Genomic DNA, 24,251 nt, shown 5'->3' on the forward strand with positions numbered 1-24,251 from the left:
GTAACGAGGAAATAGCCAATACTTTTGCGAAGTATTTTAGATCAGTCTATGTTTCCTCTTCAGAAACGATAATTGATCCCAACATAGATCTGGGAGATAACATATGTGGTAGCATAGGAGCACTAAATATTTGCCAGATAGATTTGAATGAAATAGAAATGGCTATTAAGAACCTTAAGTCCAAAACGGCAGTTGGTTCTGACGGACTTCCCTCCTACATTGTGAAGGGTTGCGCTGATATATTTAAATATCCCCTATTAATTGCATTCAATTTATCACTAAGAACAAGCACTTTTCCAGACAAATGGAAAACAACTTTAATTTGTCCAATTCCGAAGTCCAACAACAGTCAAGATATTACCAACTTTCGACCCATAGCAATATTACCTGCTTTTGCCAAAGTATTTGAGCATATCTTGTATCGACGAATCCTTAATCACGTCAAACCGGTTATCTCAATTAAACAACATGGCTTTATTTCGCAAAGATCCACAATAACAAATCTTGCAATTATTACAGATTTTATAGCGAATTCATTAGATGTAGGCAGCCAAGTAGATGTGATTTATATTGACTTTGAAAAAGCTTTTGATAAAGTTAATCATAACATATTACTAGAAAAATTAACGCTTTTCCACTTTTCTCCGTCCCTGATTAAATTCTTCTCATCATACCTATCTAATCGTAAACAATCCGTTCTTTTTAGTGCATACAAATCTAAAGAATATATTGCATCCTCAGGGGTCCCTCAGGGTTCAAATTTAGGACCATTATTATTTCTCTTGTTTATTAATGATTTACCTGACTGTATTCCTGACCATGAAAAATTACTATATGCCGATGATCTAAAAATATATGCTAAAATCAATTCTGCGGACGACAACATAAAGCTGCAGCAAGGTCTAGATCATATTGGTAACTGGTGCTCTTCGAATCAACTTGGGGTCAATGAAAGCAAGTGCAAAGTATTATCATTCACTAGGAGCAAATCACCTCGTCACTTTAATTATGAAATTAATAAATATATAGTAAATAGGCATGAATCAGTTAAAGATCTGGGTGTTTCGTTTGATTCTAAGTTAACGTTTGACAATCATATTGTAAATATAACAAGCGAAGCATTCAAGCTATTAGGATTCATAATTAGAACGGGAAAAGAATTTAAGAACTGTTCAACATTACAGAAGTTGTACAATGCATATGTTCGCTCAAAGTTAGAGTATGCCTCTACTATTTGGAATCCGACTCACATAAAACATCGCAAGCAATTAGAAAGAATACAAACAAATTTTTTTAAATTTCTAACATATAAAGAAACTCACATTTATCCTACATTTGACAGCTGTAAAACCATACTTGCTAACTTTAATCTTCCTACACTAGAACAAAGGCGACATATGATGGACTTATTATTCATTCAAAAAGTAACGCAAAATATTTTGGATTGTCCTGATTTAGTTTCTTTATTGAATTTTCATGTCCCCACATTAAAAGTACGTAGAAACACTGGTCTTTATTACTGCAGAAAATCAAGAACTAATATAATGATGAAATCACCAATCTGGAGGACAACAGCTTTGTATAATAGAATGTGTACAAATAACAATGAATTTGATATATGTGATATGTCGCCTAAGAAATTTCGGAATGCCATTATCATGAGTTATCAAGAGTTGTGAACTCAAGTTATGTTATCAAGAGTTACGAACATGTAATTGCGTAATTTACAACACTGTAATTGGGCTATAGCCTGTTGTGTTGACAATAAATAAATAAATAAATAAATGAACAGTTTTGACGTACTTGTTTTCCAACCTCCATAGGAACAGACAATCAGGGCCAATCATAGCATACATTTAAGCAAGTATATTTGTCATGAAATTATTACCCAAAGACTCTTAATATATGAATCTATACATTTATTAATATATGTAGATAAAGCAAACAGTGGAAACCACCTATCGAAAGAATAAATTAACCACGATAATAATGAAAAGCATGCTCCGTAACATAACAGACTTCTTTCGCGTAAGAATTCGAAACTCAGTTGGTCAGAACAACTAGTCTGTACGAATTAGGTTGTTACTTCGAGCCCAGTACGAGTAAGGGTTTTTATTATTATAGTTTCCTCTTTTCTTATGTGAGGAAAAATCAAATTGTGACATCGCCATATCAAATGTATTTGGTTAGGTAACTTTGTCTTAGTTAAACTTTAAATATCAGTAACAGTCGAAATTATTTCACTAACCGACCAGTTACTGGACATTTCAAATACGTAAAACCAGTGGCATAACTAGTGATGTGAGGTGGAAAATTTTCCGTTCTAAAAAATATCAGTAATCAAGTAACAATTCCTCAGCAATCATAAAATTGGTTGAATTCGTGTACAGAAATGTAAAAATGTGAAAGATCGTTTAAAGAATCTGAAAATTTTCATCGCTTACACAATTTTCAGTACTATGTAGGAACAAGTTAAACCATTTTTCATGAATCGAAATATTTTCTGTCTTATATGGAAAAATTGAAGAACGTTTTATGAGTCGGAAAATTTTCATTTTCAAGCAAAAAGTGAAACAATTTTTTGTGCATTGGAAAGTTTTATTGCTCTGTAGAAACAAATAAAAGGAATTTTCATAGATCGGAAAATTTTCATCACGATGTAGAAACAAGTGGAAAAAACTTTTCATAAGCCGGAAAATTTTGGATATTATGTATAGTGATGTTAGGTGGAAAATTTTCCACTATATTTAACTGCACATTCAGCTACAAAATTGAATTTCTGTAGAGGAGAGTTAGTCAACAACAAATTATAATTTTTCAATTAGCTTTCGAGAACGGAAAATTATCTAATATTTCAAGTTGGGAAGTAAATTTTACACAATGTTTCTCTCTCTTCATCTGCGAGCTCCTTCGTTCCTAAGCAGTTAGCATACGCATCTTTGGCATGGAAGACCTGGCTTCGATTCCCAGCGGGAGCTTATGTAGTTCGGATTTCACGTTAATCATATGGTCCCATCTTATATAGTCTCGCTGCTGAAAGGGACGTCAAACTCAAAATCAACTCAATTCAACTCCTCTCTCTCTCTCTCTCTCTCTCTCTCTCTCTCTCTCTCTATGTGTGTGTGTGTGTGTGTGTGTATGTATGCAAAGTGCAGAGAGCATGAGTTCGTAGAGTACAAATATCCAATTCTATTATTTAAAATTTCAATTTATTAAAAGTCATGAATGTTTTCCGATTCACAAAAACATACTCCACTTATTCCTACATCGTTGTTTAGCCGTAAAATTTATTAGTAATAAATATTATCTTTAAAGTTTCATGAAATGAAAATCTAACAATTCTTCATTTCAAGAATGTTTCAAAAACTTCAATGCGTTCTTCATTCAGAATCCACCTTTGATCTTACAATATTAGATTTAGTCAGTTTAATACGCATAAGACGGTTTTATCATAGCTTTACTACTTTTATAGATTTACATTCTGCCACATTTATAAATAAGTAGATATAATAGTGAGAGAAAAAAACACTATGTAAATTTTTACTTCCCAACTTGAAATATTAGAAAATTTTCTGGTTCCCAAAATCTAATCCGAATATTATAATTTGTTGCTGTCTAATTTTCCACTATAGGAATTGTATATCTCAATGTGCAGTTAAATATAGTGGAAAATTTTCCACCTAACATCACTATACATAATATCCAAAACTGTCCGGATTATGAAAAGCGTTTTTACTTGTTTCTACATAGTGATGAAAATTTTCCGATTCATGAAAATTCCTTACATTTGTTTCTACAGAGCAATAAAACTTTCCGATTACAAAAAGTTATTTTACTTTTTGCTTCAAAATGATGAAAATTTTCCGAGTCATAAAAACTTCTTCAATTTTTCCATACAAGACACAAAATATTTCGATTTATGAAACATTGTTTCACTTGTTCCTACATAGTACTGAAAATTGTGAGCCATGAACATTTTCAGATCCTTTAAACAATCTCTCACTTTTTTAACATTTTTATATATATGATTTCAACCGATTTTATGAATACTGAGGAACTGTTACTTGATCACTGATATTTGTTAAGAACGGAAAATTTTCCGGAAAAATATAGAAGAAAATTTTCCACCTCACATCACGGCTAAACAACGATATAGGAGTACGTGGAGTATGTTTTTATGAATCGGAAAGTTTTCCGTTTCAAAATTTTCCGAAAAATTTTCCGTTTCAAAATTTTCCGGAAAATTTTCATCACTGTACAGGACAGACAATTCTTCGATTCATGAAAAATTGTTTCACTTATTCCTACATAGTACTGAAAATTGTCTGACCCATGAAAATTTTCAGATTCTTTAAACAATCTTACAATTTTTAACATTTCTATACATGAATTTAATCAATTTATGAATACTGAGGAATTGTTACTTGATCACTGATACAGTATTTGATAATAACGGAAAATTTTCCGGAAAATATAGAAGAAAATTTTCCACCTCACACCACGGCTATACAACGATGTAGGATTAAGTGGAGTATGTGTATATGAATCGGAAAATTACCCGTTTCAAAATTTTCCGGAAAATTTTCATCGCTGGGCATAACATGAAGGTTAACCTCTCCTCCGCCGCCCTTAGTTATGGGTCCGTACTTTTAGGGACGGACCAAGGGTCGGGCAAATAGGGCGACTGGCCGGGGCGCCGAAACGAGCCTCAAAAAGTAAATTTTATAATGTGTTTCCTACTGACTTCTTTGGTTTATATTCTTGTAAAGTAGTGGCAATTACATTTCACCATGGAAGAAGAGAGTTTCATAGTACTAAGGGACATGTTTCGGTTCGAACGCAAGGATCAATATAAAACTTGGTAGACATATACAGGACTAAGTACTGACCACTGTAGGGGAGTCATTCCCGTGTAAAATTCGTTTTCTGCCGACAGCGCCCCCTATCCTTCGAAACAATAGCAGTTAAATTCTGCGTTATAGGCGCTGAGTGAAGATCAGTTAGGTGCGTCAGTGTGTGGTACTAAGCTCCAATTAGTATTAGGTTTCCTCGATAGCACAGAAGTTTTCCGTAAACTTGCCTATTGTTCGTCATACCAAATAATGTAAAAGTTTTCATTTTGTATATGCGGAAAATGCAATGCAAACTTGGAATGTTTGTGGCAAATTAAATATCATTTGCAATTTTTATGAAAGAGTAAATTTAATGCAACAAATTTCATACAAATATAGTTTCAAAACTTGGCAAAAGCAAACATTTGGCATTTTTCTGGAAATTTGCTTCCACCTATCTAGTACGCTTGACAGTTTCAATTCAAACTTTGAGGGCCTTATGCAGAGTCATTTTGAAGCGTGATTAGTACCATATTAAAAAGTTCGACTAACATATGTTTCCTGCAGTAGTCAGGCATTTAGTATGACGCTAATCAAACATCAAAATGACTCTGCATAAGGCGGTAAATGTCTTAGCAAATTAAATATTATTTTCAAGTTTTATGTTATAGCAAATTTCATTCAGCAAATTATATACAGATGTAGTTTCAACAATTTGCGACTACAAACTTGTGGTAAGTTGTCTTCAAGCTACCTACCCACAATTCACTGCGCTTGGCAGTTTCACGAAAGAGACGTCATAATGTTTGTTTTCTTTATGTGTTGTGGCGTGTGAGTGCTATACAAATTGTAAGTGCACAGTAATAGTTAAATATTCTTTTATTTTGTATAAATTAAAAATGTTACAGGAGTAAATGTGAATTATACGATGTTCGTGTAGCGCTTGCTAGTGAATCGAGTCGGACCTTTCCATCTGATAGCACGAGAGGTTTATTGGATGCAAATATTTTACTCTTTATTTTACTTACCTTTAGAACATTTACAAGTAGAATTGATTAATTTCTGTGTGAAGAACTTAACATGATGTGAAAACAATGATTTAATGCACAAAGTGACGTGCAGGTTTACTTTTGGCGCACCACACGAAATACATGTTGAAAAATTGATACTTTCATTGATTTCCTTCATATTGTCTCCTAAAAGATTTCGCTAGGTTATATGTGAAAATATCACACTATAAATAGATAAAATTCAAGGAGGCCACCAGAAGTAATTGTTGAAAAGTTACGATTCTTTTTCGATTTCCATATAAATACGCCTTCGTGGTGTATGACATAAGAACTACAGTCCAAAAACACAACCAGCCTGTCCTAAATGACCACAAAAAGCACGAGTGGTACGTAACCGAGCCAGGGCGGTGCAATGCTGGTGTGCCTGCGCGAGGTACGTCCGTAGGAAGTGGGCGCGTCAATGATCATGGGTATACGCGTAAGCGAGGGTAGTAAACCTAAATGGGTTTTGGCAAAGATACGAATTTGAATAGAACTTGTCATGATGTCATACTAGTAACGCTCCACATATAAACATAATATACAGCTTCTGTACACTGTGCAGAAGAACACCGCCGCGCCTGTGGAAAATTACGTGTAATAGAGTCATCTTTCATATGCACTCAGTTATTTTATCGAGTGACGCGGTGGCTCAGTGGTAGAGTGTTCACCTCTGGTTCTTGGGGTCCCTTGTTCGATCCAGCTCGCGCCGTGTGGACTGTGGTGCTGGTGGGTTTTCTCGGGGTTCTCCCGTTTCCTCTCACATTCTTCGTTCCACCATTTCACTCATCTCTCATCACCCTCTCGTTTAGCCTAACCGGCATAAACGTGGGACGTAAAACTTAAAGATTTCATTTCTGTTTTTTCAGTTATTTTAGCCATCGAAAAGCACTTCCATCTTATCCATCAAAAGTGTAATACAAGGCCTTTAGGTGAAATAGAGTGTTTGAAAGGCCTAAATGTTGATGATGCGTGATGGTGGGTAGGCAGTATTTCAGAAAAACAAATCCGGGGGATATTTAAAATCAAATCAAGTACTTAGTTTTACGTCCTGTGGTTATGCCTTGTAGGCTAAATGAGACTGTGATGATGATGAATGAAATGGTGGAATGAAGATAGTAAGATGAAACGAAAGAACTTCGAGAAAACCCACGCACACGGTGTTTGTTCATCACGAAGCTCACTTGGCGCAAGCTGGGATGGAACCAGTTACCCCACGCACCAGAGGTGAACATTCTACGACTGAGCCACCGCGGCGTATTTAAAAGTCACGGGGGAGGTAACGTTGGAAACCAAAGTTCAATAATTATATATCTGATGGTTATAAATTTTGCTCGCTCTCGAACGTACTAAAGTTCAAATTTGTATTGTTTCTTGTTTCGAATCTAAAAAATATCGTATCATATTGAATATTCTTACACTCTTTGCGAATTCCCCAGGGGTCTCCTTAAGTTCCATCACCAGTAAATGTCGTCATAGGCGTATGCCACAGCAACTACAAAACATTGGTGGTTTACAAGAGTGTAGTCTAAAATATATCATTAACTGTAGCCCTCTGTGCGCACTGTTTTCCGTAACTTCGTATTCAAAATTCGATCAACAAAATTATTTGTATAGCTGCTACGAGCTCTTTTTTCCAGTGGAAGATCGATGTTGTGGTTGAAGTATTGTTTACCTGTTTGAAACTTTAAGAGCTTACTAAAGATAACAGCAAGAAACGTACTTACACTTGGAAATTGGTGTTAAGGCTGGCTTGATATTAAAATCAAGATGGTGACTTTTTGAAAATTCCATAGTTCGATTTTATATGATACATCCAAATCAAATTCAAATCACGATATTGATTCAATATGTTGATTTTTGACATTTTCGAAATGTTACGTTATCCACTCCAGCGGTTAGTCTATGCATTCTTATTTAATGTTTTCCGGCCCTTTTGGATTCAAGACAGCGGCGTAACAGGAAGTCCGATTCTAATAATTTTCGAGCTAATGGCGTAATTAGATAAAATATATTCAATAGCATTGCAATTAATTTCTTAAAACAATGAATTCTCTGTAAACAATATATCGACTGCGTTAAAAACTTGTAGCTACATCGTTCTTAGCAGAAATTTGTTTTAAAATAATCCCGCAAATAGCCATAATGCATAGAAAATAAATCATTTTTAAGTTAACGGCTTAGTGTATCCGAAATCAATTAAAAACAAGCAGTATATTAATAGCACAAAAGAAACTGCAACGAAGTTATAACCAGTTTCACGAATGGCTTTATCCTGACAATTTTTGTCTCATTTTCTTCTTGTTGCTCTTTATAACGTCGTCTCACGTAAATCGAACAGTTTGAAGACTGGATTGCACGTCAGGAACAATTCATATAGCTTTCCAATGCATTTAAACTGGCAGGAAAATTTTTCTGGGCTCCATAGCTCTTAATCCGGAACGTCAATCAGGACGATTTGAGTGTTTTCTTCCTCTCGTAACCTGTGAAACATGGTCTTCATGTACTGTAGCATCATGTACTTCTGTGCTGCGATTAATTTTGTGTTACTTTCTTTCTTTTTCATCTGTTCACTTTTGGGTAGGATGGTTTTATTTAAAGAAATAAAAACAGAATCGTTTAAAACAGGGTTTGCCCAAGTGGGGCCACTTGAAAAAAAAAACCTTTAAAACCCACCTGGGTTTTTGACCTATTTGTTAGTATATTATTGGTACAACTAAGGTGATCACATTGTAAGTGATTTTTATCAAATTTTAGACTTTCCTTGGGCGAATTAGAGGCTTTCACATTAAGGTATACAACAACATTCAACATAAGACCTTTCTAAAGCTCTGAATGCGCTAAACGAGTTAAAAAAAAACTCACCTTAGCTTGAGATAGTTATAGAACAATTTAATGTATGGATTATGCTTATAGCCTTTTGAAGTAAAATAAGCAATTTTGTACTTTAGAAAATATTTACTTTGAATAGTGTGCTCGTCGACTCGGCGACACCGAGGGACGTTATCACTCATACGTTTGACGTTTTTAATGTGATAGGTGCTGGTACTAATAGTACATATGTAAATACATTAGCAAAACTATTAGTATTATTTCTTACCTTTGATGTAAAACAAGTGTTTTTCAACTAAAATTTGGTGGAACAATAACAGTTTAGTTCAGTCATTTGTTGCTACTCTTCAAATAAGCATTCTGTAGAATCAACACCAGCAATAGCGTAAAAATTCTTGTCAAATTTAAGAAGTTTAATGCTCAGGGTTCCGAAGACTATGTAACGCTTACTATTTCAAGTGCTGAGTTCAAATTTCCGTACTAGTGTAAGTTTTGATGTACACGCCGTGAAAGAAGTGCTCAGGAAATTCCCGAATTAAACACAGAAGGATCGGAAATGAATACTTCAACAATAAAACTATTTATTTTACTCTTAAGCCTGCCATACGTCCCGCAAAAAACGGAACAGCCCCGTTTTTGGGCCCAGAGTGTCCCGCGTCCCCGTAAATTTAATCGGGACTGGGAAATGTCCCGTATTTTAACTCCGTTACATTTCTGCTATCAATATCAGCTTATTCGAAAAGTGAAAAACAAACAATTCTGACATTGGCTGGGAATCCTGTAATTAGTAAATGAACAGTACGCTGTTGCATGTAACAGTTTCGAGGAAGTTATTACACCACCCTGTTCGACTTGATAGCGAGCAAAATTTGCAATGCTACTTTTCCATTGAACTTCATAAAAACTCGGATACTCTCGGAAACATTAAAAAAAAAAAAAAAAATGACTGTTTCTACATTTACAAATACAGGGAAGATGGCTGACCTTTTCTCCAGCAACACATTAGATAAGTTAACAAGAATTATAATCTTTTTCAGAGGCTAGGGGCACAGAATTGTGCTTTGGTCCAGGTCTTAGAAAAATGTAAATCTGGTCCTGACAATTAGACACGACACAGGGAGAAATATAAGCTTTTCATCAGATTAAACTGACGAACGTAATTTTGGCAAATACAACCATGTTAATAAGTATTGCTAAACGCGCGAAGAATATTGAAGGTAGATTGTACCACTGATTTAAATAATTTGCATATTGTTTTCCTGTAAAGCATTTTTACAGCGCATCTTAAGTTTTTTAGGCATCTTTAGTCTATACAATTAATTGCAGGGTACGAAGAGAGCAAAGCAGCTGCTGGATAGTGAACTTTCGCCAATTATATTCTTGAAAAAAAAAAAAATTAAATTAAATAAAATGAAATCTTTTACTTTCAGTCTCACGGTTATGCCAGCTATGCTCAAGGTGACGGTGATGATGAGAAATGAATAAAATGACGGAATGAAGAAAGTGGGAGGAAACGTGAGAATCCCGAGAAAACTCACGCACAAGGTGTTTGTCCACCATAAAGTTCACTTGGCGCTAGCTGGGATCGAACTAGGGACCCCATGCACCAGAGTGAATACTCTACCACTTAGCTACCGTGGCCTATTACACTTTTGTTCATAAGCAGACTATTGTTCAATTCATTGTGTTGGAAAGTTGAAGGGGGGGATCTGAGGTGTCCCGTATTCTCATAGAGAAAATTACGCTGTAAGATGTTAATTTCATGTAAGAAATTTTGAAACATTTATTTATTTCATACAACAGGAATTGTATCTTTGTTTTAAATTAATAGACCCCTTTTGGTATTCATATTTGGCGAACGTCAGTCAGGCTTCTGGATGACTTGATCTACATTTGTTCATTTCTCTGCCGAGGTCCTTCATGGCTAAGCCGTTAGTGTACGCATCTTCGGCGTGGGTGACCTGGGTTTGCTTCCCGGAGGGAGCTCATGTGGTTCGGATTCCACTTTAATCAGTAGGTCCCGTCTCACATAGCCTCGCTGCTGAAAGGGACGTTAAACACAAAATCAACTCAATTCCTTTGTCTGCCTCTACCACACACACTACAGGGTACAACTTTCGGACTTTCAAGTTAAAATTTTCAGAGTACACGCACGAGACACTCTAAATTTCCCGTATAGATTTTGGCGGCATACCAACGTAAAATGTCAAAATGGCGGCCATTTTTTCAAAACAGAGAGTATCTACGCTACGAAGCGCAATTTTCAGTCTTTTACGTTGAAATTTTGACGGTGGAAGCAGAAGATATGCTAAATTTGCTGTATAGATTTTCTCGGCGATTGAATGTAAAATTTCAAAATGGCGGCCCTTTGTTCAAAACGGCAGTGAGTAGAAAATTGCTGCAAGTTGTGACAATGACAATCTTGAAATATAAATCACATTTTAACACTTTCATCCCAAAGACATTGAAATATTTCGAAAAAACCGATTAAACCCGAAAAAACCCATATGGGCCCAGGTGTGTTGGGCTTTTTCAAAAAAGGCCGGGTTTTTTCAAACCCTGGTTTAAAAACACTGAATTATACAAAATAATCCACGGTTAGTACTAGTTACATATATTTTAATATAAGGTGTATGAAAATGCGGTATCCATAAAAGTGCTAGTAGTTTGAATTAAATTTATAGTGTGGAAACTTGTTTCAATACTTGCAATACATATTCGTTATAAATATTAAGTATTGGAATTTTAAAATGCGCGGATTTGTGTCGTGTCACATAGACTTTTACTTTTTTTTTTTTAAAAAAAAAAAAAAGGTAATATCGAATTAGTTTTTAGTTAAGTACATAATGATAATTTTATACGACTTCGCACAATAAACCTTAAACGTCATATGTGTTTATATTGTAAAAATAAATTGCGGAATTCTCATAAAGGAAACGGACCAGAATATATTAAATTGCACCATACGTTCCAAATGTTTAGAATTTTCTTTGAGAACTTGAATTTGGAGGTTTTCGTAATGCACACCATGGGCCATAATATAAACATTTTCTTCAGTTTTTAATGGTAAATGTAATGTTTTTAGGTTTGATACCCTGAGAGAATCCTACCACACAATCAGAAAAGGGGGATAAAAGAAGCTTATAATAATCAATGCTTTTCGTTTCAGATTAAATACTTTTAGTTTCTCCCCATTCAAGTGTAATGAGGCAAACTGCTCAATCGAGGCCTTTTAAAACTAAAAATAGGTCTATTTCTCGTGGTTTGTTTTAATGAATGCATTTTATAACATATAACCTATTGCACTTTGTTGTACGTTTACTTTGGAACGCAAGATATTTTATAGAGGATACTGTTGTTGAAATGTTGCAGTGTGCGAAGCACTACAAGTGACGAGTCTAGGAGAAAAAAAAACTTTTTTTTTTCAATTTTTTTACAATTCGAAATCTGAAAGTGACCGAAGTTGAGTCATCTTTTGATATGAAGGTTTTTTTGGTGTTGAATATCAAAGCAATCCTAGTAATGCTCACTTTGGTCTTCTTATCCGGCTAGACTCTTTGCATTTGACGACTGCTGTGGTATGTGAAAAGTGTCGGACAAGGCAACCACTATGTTCAAATAAAGTGTGTAAAAATTAGAATAAACCATTTGATGTTTAATATTTTGATCAAAAATATTCTTTTTCAATGCAGATGCTGTTATGAAATCACATCCCAACACAACCCAAGATTCAATAAAGAAATATACAAGGATTTGTGAATCAAGCTAAAACGAGGTTAACTCGACGGTGAGTAAGCAGTTTTACGTTCAAGTATCACTTGGTTATTTCATTACAGGTATAATTTATTAGTTCATTGTTTGATGTTGTGTTCACTCGAGATGCACACAATCTCGAAAGTCGAAAACCCCGGCACGCCGTATGCTTTCTTCATTTGTCACTTTGTTAAACGAAGGTTAGAGACAAAAGATGAAAACCAATCAGAGTCGATTTTACAAATTGATCGAAGTTTACTTAAACGAGGTTTACTGAACTTCGATTTTCTATGGTGCAACAAAAGTCCGGGAACCACGTTTAAACTTGAAAGTTTAGTTTTGAACGCGTTTAGGTGAACTCGTTTAAACTTCGTTGGTGCACACGGCTGCGAGACTTAACCATGAACGTTGTTGGTGCCACAGACATTTACACCGAGCTTGGTTATGACCCTCGTTCAACAGTTGAACTTCGTTGGTGCACACGGCTGTAACGGCCGTGTGCACCAACGAAGTTTAAACGAGCTTTCACTTAAACGCGTTCAACCTCTTCAGTGCGTAATTTTCAGATGCGAACCGCTGTAAAAAGTGTAGTTTTTTTCGAGAACTTTGGATGTTGATTCTAAATCTGTTTCAGAATTACTTACATCAGAATCACTAATTAATAACTCTTCCTCGATGTCAGCATCGTTGAAATATCGTTTTGAAGCCATTACTGTGCTGTCTGCTCTCAAACAAAACAAAGAATGAAAACTATTTGACGAAGCACAAACTCTATTTTAATTTCTTTCTTCTTCTTCTTCTTCTTTTAATTAAGCAACAATTGAAACCAGCTGAGCGCAAACTCGCTAAATATTGTCGGGATAACATTACTCATACTATGGGCAAGTATATTCGCCATACGCAATACAAAGTAACCAAAGCAAGATGAAAGCGTATATATACGCCATCCGCACAGCAGGTGTGTTTTGAAGACACGAGTTAACTCGCCACCCACACTGAAGGAGTTGAACTTTCAAGTTTAAACGTGGTTCCCGGATCTTCGTTGCACAATTGGAAATCGAAGTTAAGTAAACCTCGTTTAAGTAAACTTCGGTCAATTTGTAAAATCGACTCTGATTGGTTGTCATCTTTTGTCTCTAACCTTCGTTTAACAAAGTAACAAATGAAGAAAGCATACTGCGTGCCGGAGTTCTCGACTCTCTAGATCGTGTGCATCTCGACTGAACATAATCAAAGAATGGACTAATAAATTATACCTTTAATAAAATAAGCGAGTAATACTTGGTGTTGCAATATTGGTAGTAGATTTTAGATTAGATTGTATCGTGTAGTTTTACTATACGAATCCATAGTATAAGTAGTAGTGCTAGTAGTAGTAGGAAAGGGTTAGAGGTCCACAGGGGTTTCTTGGGTTCTGTTCTCCGTGCAGTTTTACTGTACGTTTAAACGTCCATTTTATGTCGAGAACTGAACCCAACTAACCCCTGCGGGGCTTCTGACTTTTTCCTACTACTTATACTATGGATACGTATAGTAAAACTGCACGTTCTTCTCGACATAAAACGGACAAATTAAAGACGTCTGCAATTTTTTCCATATATTTTACAATCTGTGGATCCGTAGCCCCTATAGTAACACTGCACCATAAAGATTACACTAAACTTATAACAAAGAACAAATATAATGTGAATCTATATGGACCAGTGGTGATTTCATGAATTGACCGGGGGGAACTTCTCCGCGAGAACCATGAAATTCCCTCATGACCATATCCTATAGTTCAATGTTCCATTAAGGGGGTCCAGTGTCTTTGACACCACTTCTTCCTATTGATTTTCGTTTGATTACATAATATAGCGTTATATTAGGTTTGGGTAGATTAGCTTAGGTCTGGTTAGCTTAAGGGGGTCCAGTGTAGTTTTGGACCCCCTTAACGGAACATTGACCATCCTATCATCCTCAATGTGGATTCCTAGTACATTTCATCCCCAGTATATTAAAATTCGCCACCACTAGAAAAAAAAAATGAAAAACAAAACAAAAAAAAACTTCTGGAATCCACTGTTGGGGAAAATTGATTCAACAGTTATTCATATTTCATCGTGAAAATGTTATTCTAATGCCTTTAACATTCTTTTCCCTGTTGGTGTTTGCCTACAATTCCTAGTTAGCGTAGGTACAGTTGAGGAGCTCTACCATTTATTCTTTCCATTTATGAGCTAACGACTTCTGCATTTTTAGTTTCTCACCTGTCCACCAGCTACGCACACATTTATAATATGTTTGCAAACTTATATATTATAAATACAACAAGCGCAAAAACCACGCACGAGTCTGTGCTAAATGGCCAAAACAACCGAAGTTTGTATCTATTCCGATTCGAAGCAGGGCACAATTTGAGGGATTGCTCGTGATTTTCTCCGCGAAAGCAGGCACATTAGCGATGGTGGTGTGTGCGTAAGAAAATACCACTGTTTAAAATATCACCCTCCTGTTTTGCGGTGCAATTTGTCAAAATACATTCGTTACACATGTAAGTAATCTGATTATAGAAACAGCGTTAAAATGTATTGTTCATAATTATGCAATTATAATGCAAAACTAGTTTGTAGTGATCTACTACAAATTGGTAGGTATTTTTTGTGCTAATTTGCTCATCACTCCAGCATATGGTTCTAGCAAATTTCGACGCTTTCTTTTTTTTTTTTTAATCCATTTCCAGGTTAGATTAGAGCTTTGTTTTACCAGAGCATGCATTAAATGAAGAGCGCCATTACTTTAGGATGGCTCAGTAACGTATAAATAAAGTGTGGACGTATAGCATAAAAACTACTGTGTATAAAACACAAACCAAGTTATGCTAGGTGGCCACTAAAAAGCACGAATGCTATCTAACCTAGTTAGAGTAGGAGCGCAGTAGGGAGCCCCAAGCGATTGCGTCCATAGGGAGCAAAAAATAAAAAAAAAAAAACACTTATAGTAGTTTATTTCTAGTGGGTTCTCTATTGTAAAGCTACAGCCTCGCAGGTTTTCTAGCTAGATATCCTCCTTATTTCTTTCTGCTAGTTAACAGAGTTTACCTGAAAATTAAAAAGAACTGTATTCCTAAAACTTCAGAACATTTATTTCATTTTATTTATATACATTACATCAAGGAAAAAATAATGAAACCACGAGCAGAAAATTTCTCCGATCACGAGAATTGTAATTTTATTAGTGGGAAATACAAAGACATTATTGAATGTAAACAGACTGATTTGGATCAACGAAGTTTAAACCCCCAAATTCGGCCGTTCAAGCTAAAACCAAGTTCATCCACCATTTGACCGAGACATAACTTTGAACGTTGGTGGTGCAACAGACATTTTCACTGAACTTGGCTATCCTCGTTCAACAATTGAACTTCATTGGTGCACACGGTGGTGGATAAACTTGGTTTTAGTTTGAACGGCCGAATTTGGGGATTTAAACTTCTTTGACCCAAGTACAATGTATGTCCTAGATACAATGTATGTCGTATCAATAAAATGAAATAAATGTTCTGAAGTTCGTTCTTGAAATACAAAAGAAAAAAATAAATAAAATAAACGGTATAGATTAGGAATTCAGTTCTTTTTTAATTTTCAGGGAAAGTCTTAACTCGCAAAAAGAAATGAGGAGGATATGTACATAGAAAACCTGCGAGGCAGTAGCTTTACAATAGAGAACCCACTAGAAATAAACCACATATACTTTTTTTTTCAATCAGCTCATAGAATTTTCGACAATGTATTTTCTAAACAATTTTCTAAACAATTCTATTAACTTGTGCGTACAATTGTATAAGACACATAGAAACTTAGCTTCATATAATAAAAGCCACACGTCTCAAAATTACGCACCAAACTTTGGAAGCTGCTCGTAACAAGCTATTTTTTAACCTATTACGGTTCGAAGGTGAAGCTGGAGGGCTATAGTCGAGGTGCGTATACCTGTAAGCAAATTAAGAGTGAACTCAAGCAGATGGTTCTACCAAATAGAAATTTCATAGGTAAAATACGACGTGAAATATTTTTCATGAAGGAATAAGTGTGAATATAAGTAATTACCATCTATCACAGCATATTGAAATGAATTATTAGTGGTAAAGAAATTATTGTATGTGTAAGTGTGCTCTTTCACTGTCCTCGTTTATACGTATACCCGGTTGTTGACGTGCCTGCTCCCTATGTACGCAACCGATCGCTATCGTTCGGGCCTCCCTACTGCACTCCTACTCTAACTCTGTTAGATAGCATTCGTGCTTTTTGGTGGCCACGTAGCACAAGTTGGTTCGTGTTTTATACACAGTAGTTTTTATGCTGTACGTCCACACTTGATTTATATGATACTGAGCCATCCTGAAATCAATCCGCAAGCAGTAATGGAGCTCTTCATTTAGTGCATGCTCTGCTAAACGAAAGCTCTAACCTAATCTGAAAATGTAAGAACGTGTCAAAATTTGGTAGAACCGTCTGCTCGAGTAATGAACAAATCAGATCCAAAAATACGTACCAATCTGTAGTAGGTGATAACTACAATCTAGTTATGCACTATAATTGTATAATTATGAACCATACATTTTAATGCTGTTTCTATAATTACATGTTACTTACACGTGTAACGAATGTATTTTGAGAAATTGCGCCGAAAAACAGGAGGCTGATATTTTCCACACTTTTCTTTTCCTTATTCACACACCACCATCGCTAATGTGCCTGCTTTCTCGGACAAAATCACGAGCGATCCTTCAAATTGTGCCCTGCTTGGAGTTGGAATGAATACAAACTCCGTGGTTTTTGCACTTATTGTATCTATAACATATAAGTTTGCAAGCATATTATAAATGTGTATGCAGCTGGTGGACAGGTGAGAAACTAAGAATGCAGAAGACGTTAGATTATAAGTGGAAAGAATAAATGGTAGTGTTCCTCAACTTTACCTATGCTAACTGGGAATTGTAGGCAAATGCCAACAAGGAAAAGGATGTAAAAGACATTAGAATAACATTTTGATGATGAAATATGTTGTTGAATCAATTTTCTCCATCAGTGGATTCCACAAGCTTTTTTTTTTTTTTTTTTTTTTCTACTGGTGGCGAATTTTAGTATACTGGGGGATGAAATGTATTAGTAATGAAAATACTGGGAATCCGCATTGAGCATAGGTCCCGATGAAATTTCATGGTTCTCGGGGAGAAATTGCCCCGGTCAAATCCTGAAATCATCACTGGTCCACATAGATCCACATTAAATTTGTTCTTTCTTATAAGTTTAGTGTAATCTTAATAGTGCAATTTTACTATACGGATCCACATATTGTGAAATATATGGAAAAAATGCAGAAGTCTTTAATTTGTTCATTTTATGTCGAGAACAGCGTGCAGTTTTACTCTACGTATCCATAGTATCAGTAGTAGTAGTAGTAGTAGGAACGGGTTAGAATCCCCGTAGGGGTTAAGTTGGGTTCTGTTCTGGACATAAAATGATCAAACTAAAGACTTGCCCATATTTTTTTTTTTTTATTTTTTTACAATCTGTGTATCCGTATAGTAAAAGTGCACCGAGAACAAAACCCAACAAACCCCTGCGGGACTTCTAACCCTTTCCTACTACTACTTAACTATGGGTGAGTATCGTAAAACTACACGCTACAATCTAATCTAAAATCTACTACCAATATTGCAACACCAGGTATCACTCATTTATTTTATTACAGGTAGAATTTATTAGTCTATTCTTTGATGTTATATTCAGTCGAGATGCACGCAATCTCGAAAGTCGAAAACCCCGGCACGCGGTATGATTTCTTCATTTGTTACTTCGTTAAAAGAAGGTTAGAGACGAAAGACGACAAGCAATCTGACTCAATTTTACAAATTGACCGAAGTTTACTTAAACGAAGTTTACTGAACTTCCATTTTCAACGGTGCAACGAAAGTCTGGCAGCCACGTTTAAAGTTGAAAGTTTAATGTTGAATGCGTTTAAGTGAACGCTCGTTTAAACTGCGTTGGTGCACACGGGTGTAAAGAGCACTTTTGATGGTAACAAATAACTTTTGTTCCATGATTACTCATCAGTTGAAGCATGTGCTTCGGTTATTCAGCGATTTTTTTTCTTAAAGTAGCACTAAGAAACAGTTAAAAATTCAGTAGTCATTATGAAATGAAAGTAGTTGTCACTTCAAAAGCAGTGCAATCTTCATATCGTCCCTAGTATTCTTTTCAAATAATGAAAAAAATAAAAATACTCGTGCAAGTTTGAACCAATGCAAGAAAATCCATATTTTCAGGGAAGGCACTTTCTAACCACATGGAGGGTGTAATGGCGCTGATTTTTATATGTTTGTAGTGTGTTTGCTTACGAGGAAAGTACACGAATCATGAGAGTTGGATTTTTATGAAATTTTGTTTTAAAATTAAGTTCTAGTTGCTAAGCAGGACAGTAGTGGTCATTCGTTTCACAAATATTCCATTGAGCTGCTACATGCATACCATTTTGAAATCAGGTAGGCAATAAAATGTGAAGAATACCTGTTTGGATCCGTCATGAAGGAAATATGGGCAGATTCAACACAACTATTGGAAATCGGGGTAGACAACTTATGTTTGAGGGCACTTCCAGTGCAATGTCACCATCTTAAACGCCGCCATATTGAATTGCAAACATAGTATAAATAAGAATGGGGTCATGTGGGGTATCAAAGACCACTGGAATTGTAAGCAAAGTCTACATATCTGCTGCCACTTGTGAGTTAATAGCTGTCTCTATGTATGGAAGTCATTCGACCCTCGAAAACATCTTTTGGTGTGTTGTAATTAATGAAAGATAAGTTGCTTATTAAAATATCCCCGTGTGGAATCTTTGATGGATGGCCACATGTGATGGAATACTGAGCTAGGTTCCTTCTTTGTAGCCTGCCTGAATTCAAAATGAAGGATGTTTCTATTTATAGATAAAAATGTTTCATTATAGTAACATTTTTTTTCGGACCTATTACTTTGACTTGTTGAACATTTTGTTGATGTTTATTCTAAACAAAATCCAAGTAATATAAAACAGGTTATTGTAATAGGCTCAGGGAAAACAATAAACAACTTAATAACTTTTATTCATGATCACAAACCATCCTTAAATCTGGATTCAGACAAATGCTACTACGTACATTAAGTCTAGTCAATGCTGCAAGAATGACGTTACATAGACACCACGCCGCCATATGCACTCTGTTCTTTGTTTCCTGTTTCCTGCTAGTTGCTTTAGTTCTTTCTTCGTGAGTTTTATTCGCTTTTGTTTTTTAGTGGTATGAATTCGTTTTTGTTTTAATATTATTTTGCCTTGTATCTTTGCTAGCTCGCCACAATAGAAGGAATTTGCTTACTTTTCCATATCATGTGGTAGCTATTTTCTCATGAGAGGATATATGAGTGGGTTACCAATCTGTTATTAATTTGAATCATTTTCTCATGCGCCTTTGAATCTAACAACGGTGTATTCTGTTAAACCATGTGTGGAAATAAAATTATGTTAAAACAATTATGTTTACAAAGAATATTCAGTTTGCGTGGTGTACATTTTCTATAACGGAAGAGGACGTCGGGTGCATATAGGGCCAAGCCACATTTTCCAACTTCCCAGATAATACGTTTTAAAAATTTAGAGCAGTTATGACCAACGTCTTGGGATTACGGAGTCGAAGATTACAAATTCCGAAACGTCGAAGATCACAGGAGCCATTCAATTTTCAGGAACTTCTTTATATATTTCATCATTTTTCAAGACCGCTTTGGTATTTGTGGTAATAAAACAAAGTGTCTGCAACCATCAACTTTGTCAACCATTTTAGGAGATTCGGGGATATATACATTATCCCAAAACACCCTAAAAACATAGGTGCTATAGTTGAAAAAAAGAGAAATAAAGTAATGCTCTCCAAGACTATACAACAAATGAAAAATGTTTAAAGCGAATAGTGTCCCTCACGAAACGTTAAGAAAAATTGTTGTTTTCGAAAATGTTCAAAAAAAAAAGCATGATGTTTTTAAAAACTGAAAGCTATGTTGTTTTATGAAAAGCTAAGAAAATTGCTTGCTCGATTATTCACCAAATCAGGAATCACTTTTAAAAATCGGGTACCGAAGTTCATAGTCCTCCTTACAATTAGAGTCTTGTGAGGCAGCAATTCAACTCTTTGATTGTGTTTGTTCTAAAATTCCTGCAATAATTAGCATTAAAGTAAATTATTTTAATGTACAACATACATATCATCATGAACCAAAATTACAAGGGAAGTCATATTATCTTTCGAAAATTTGACATACAACGTTTGTATATTTAAAATCACAAATTGGGGTAACAAAGAATCTCGAGGGTCCCATGTGCTACCTTCAGTTGTATGATGATTCCAAAGTCTTATGGCCATTGAATCACAATTCAGTGATATAAAATCGCAGCCCGAACTGTTGGACTTAAACTAAATTTGGTGCGAAGGTGTGTCTTGAAGAGCAAGTTATGGAGAAAAAGAGAATTTTGGCCAGGTCGCCATCTTGGATGAAATAGGGCCGCCAGTCAATATACGATTAGAAAGTGCCTAGCGCGAACAACTAAGGCTAGAGAAGCGGAATTAGCTATCATGGTATATCATGAACAGTAGTTTGCGGAAAATTACAAAGTATTAAACAATTCGCAATCTTGAGTTTATGACCACCGAAAGTGGATCATTAGGTATAGGTTACATTAAAAACACGATCCAAAATAGCGGGAAAACGTATATGAAAAAGCTGCACAGGCTGAAGCGCTGGAGCTAGAGAAACGAAATTTGTTCTGATGATTGTATCATGAAGAATAGTTTATGAAACAGTTGCGAAATTTTCAAAACGATACCGTTTTTAATGGAAAATGAGCACCAAGTATCGGAAGCAAACTGAAATCATCGGAAGCAATACAACGTAGGTGATTTATTCTGTAGACATGTAGACATAAAACTGCCATCCGTGGTCCTCAGATATTTCCTTGTCAATACGTGAGAAATTGACCCTCGTCTTAATATCATGTTGATAATCGAATGTTATAGCGCAAATGCATAATTCTTTGAATTTTCATTTCAGAGAAGGCAGAAGCAGAAGTACTCCAGTTTCCTTGGATGAGAGCAGAAACACCACTCGAGTTTCAATGGATGAGAGTGGAAGTGCTACTCGAGTTTCATTTGAGGAAAGCGGAAGCACTATTCGAGTTACTCTGGATGAGAGAGCATCCTCATCTGGAGGTGGCACTCACAGTAGCACAGTCTCAGTTTCCAACGGAAGAACAGTGATGGCGAAAAGTGGTGATAAGTCTGTTTTGAGTTTGTAGTTTTTGTTGGGTGCTATGTTGAAGGAAAGTTGCACATAATGAAGTGAGAGTTGTTTAGCTTGCATGCGTATGAAACAAGACCTATAACTAAACTTAAGACTGTTCATATGAAGGGTAAGGGAAAAAAAGAAGGAATATCACAAAACTGCATTTTCGAGAAAACGGCGTTTTAATATTTGAAAACAGCATACAAAGAATAGGGTTATTAAATTTTTCGCTCCTTTTTACATGGACATTTCTACATTTACGCATACGTGGCATATACAGTCAAATAGTACCAAAAGCCACCAACAGATAGGACAAAGTACCCGATAAAGCACATACATGGACATTCCTTGTTTTTCCCCCTTACCCTTCATATATGGTTGAAACCGCATGGTGATAAGTCTGTTTTTTGCATTTAGTTTTTTTTTTTTTTTTTTTTTTGTGCTAATTTTGAAGGAGAGTTACACAAAGTGAGAGTCGTTTAGCTTGTATGCACAACAGAAGAACATTGATTACGAAATATTTGTAACTATTTGTAAGAAGTAATCCGAACAACTTAAGACTTGTTTATATATGGTTGAAACCGCACACGGTTGATAGATCTGCTTTGTACATTTAGTTTTTGTTAGGTGATAATCAAGGAAAGTTGCTCATAATGAAAAGAGAGTCGTTTAGCTTGTATGCATATGAAACAAGAGTTAATGTTTACCATCGGGGTAGTTATCAACAAAGATGCATTGTACATAGTTTCCAGTAATATAACTGTTTTGTTCATCCACGAGATAATTTGCAGCATCTGTGCTGTAGGTAGTCTGCTATATTATGAATTGAAAGATCGGCATCATTCAAATACCACATTCACTATGCTTTATATATATATATATATATATATATATATATATATATATATATATACAAACTCGTATTACTTCCGTGAAATTCATATAATTATATTAAATTTTGACAAAATGGTCGTATGCTATTTTGTGAGCTGGTCAATGATATCGGCAGAGAACTGGGTTTATAAATCTATCAGTTGGTATGACTCAAGCGGCTTGTAACTGCTAAGAAAAGTTACCCCCAAAAATATTTACCTGTTTTTCGAAATAAAGTAATTAGCATGAAAAGGGTGTAAAGTGTGAAGTATTTTTATAATTGAGTATGTAGGGAAACTGCATGGTACGAATGGATTTTTAGGTATATTGTGCTCACCTCACGGACCTGGGTTTTTGACAGCATCGACCAAAGCATGAAGACCGGCAAATAATAGTTAAAAACCACAATGTAGTGTTTTATAGTTTGTGACCTCAGTTCCAGATAAAAAACTGAAAAATGGAGAATTTTAACGTGTAGCAAAATATTCCTCATCAGAGAACTCCAACTTCCTACCTCAAATCGCCTCCGAATTTGCACCAAGCATGGCGAGCATATATGAAACACAACCGGATGTTTTTGTTTCTCAATATAAGATAGTATTTAGCTGAAGTAACTGATTGCAAATAAGAATTTTGAAAATGAATCCTGTATCGTGCAGATGCTATGCAACCAGTTTGTGTGAGTGATGACTGGGTCGCTTCTCGATCAAGTGTGTGTCTACACGCCAGATATTGGCACACGTTTGTTTCTGGATGCATGTTCCGATAGTTCGGGGGAAAAGCTTCCGGGTGTGTTCTATCTCTGCTTGATGCGAAATCAGGTTGATTTGAGATATGAAGAACGCAGAGTTCGAAATTTTGATATTTTCTTCCATTTTCGCACAATTTTCAAACTCAAAAAAAAAAAAAAAAAAAAAAAAAAAAAAAGGTGGTGGGAAGCGTTGTGAATAGGCTTCAGATACTGGCATCTGGTACTAAGTATTTTTATATTTATATATACACAACAACTTACTTTTCTCAACTTTTTTTTTCTATAAAACAGTTTTTGTTAATCTCCTTATGCATTCTGTAATATGATCACTGAGTATTGTTATAGTTTGTAGTATATTGTCATTCTAAAGTCAAAATCAAGCAATAAATATATAATGCCCTTTATTTACCGTATAGTATTTTTTTAATGTTTCATCCTAATCTTCTTAGTTATTTTTATCTGCTTGTTCTCACACATTCTAATACGGTTGTGCCATTACCATGATTTTACTGGTTTTTTTTCGACATGACAATTTAGAAAAGGCTTAATCCTTTGTTCTTGGAGCCATCTGGATGCCGCCACATTTGTTTATGCATTTGGAAGTGTCTGTTTTCCCTTGTGCATTATCTTCGAGTATAATGTGTTGTTATTGGATAATTTGTCGTCAATTGCTACTTTGCTGAGTGATTGTGCAGCCGACTTTGTAAAATTCTGGATTAAAATGTACAGGCCAAATTCGTTGAAAGGTCAAATTTATTAGATTTGTTTCAACGACTCGCTTTTAAGTCGAAATCTCCCTACGAGG

The 24,251-nt window shown here is 35.4% G+C and overlaps 1 long non-coding RNA gene across 1 annotated transcript; it reads left to right on the forward strand.

Annotated features, from left to right (window-relative positions):
- Window positions 1–5,597: 5,597 nt before the first annotated feature.
- LOC145680898 (uncharacterized) lies at window positions 5,598–22,528 on the forward strand. Its single transcript, XR_014130693.1, has 3 exons — window positions 5,598–5,681; window positions 12,406–12,500; window positions 21,592–22,528. It is a non-coding gene; the product is annotated as an uncharacterized LOC145680898 (long non-coding RNA).
- Window positions 22,529–24,251: the final 1,723 nt, after the last annotated feature.

This window comes from Thermobia domestica, chromosome 3, assembly GCF_964235325.1.
Source record: "Thermobia domestica chromosome 3, izTheDome1.hap1.1, whole genome shotgun sequence".
NCBI lineage: Eukaryota > Metazoa > Arthropoda > Insecta > Zygentoma > Lepismatidae > Thermobia > Thermobia domestica.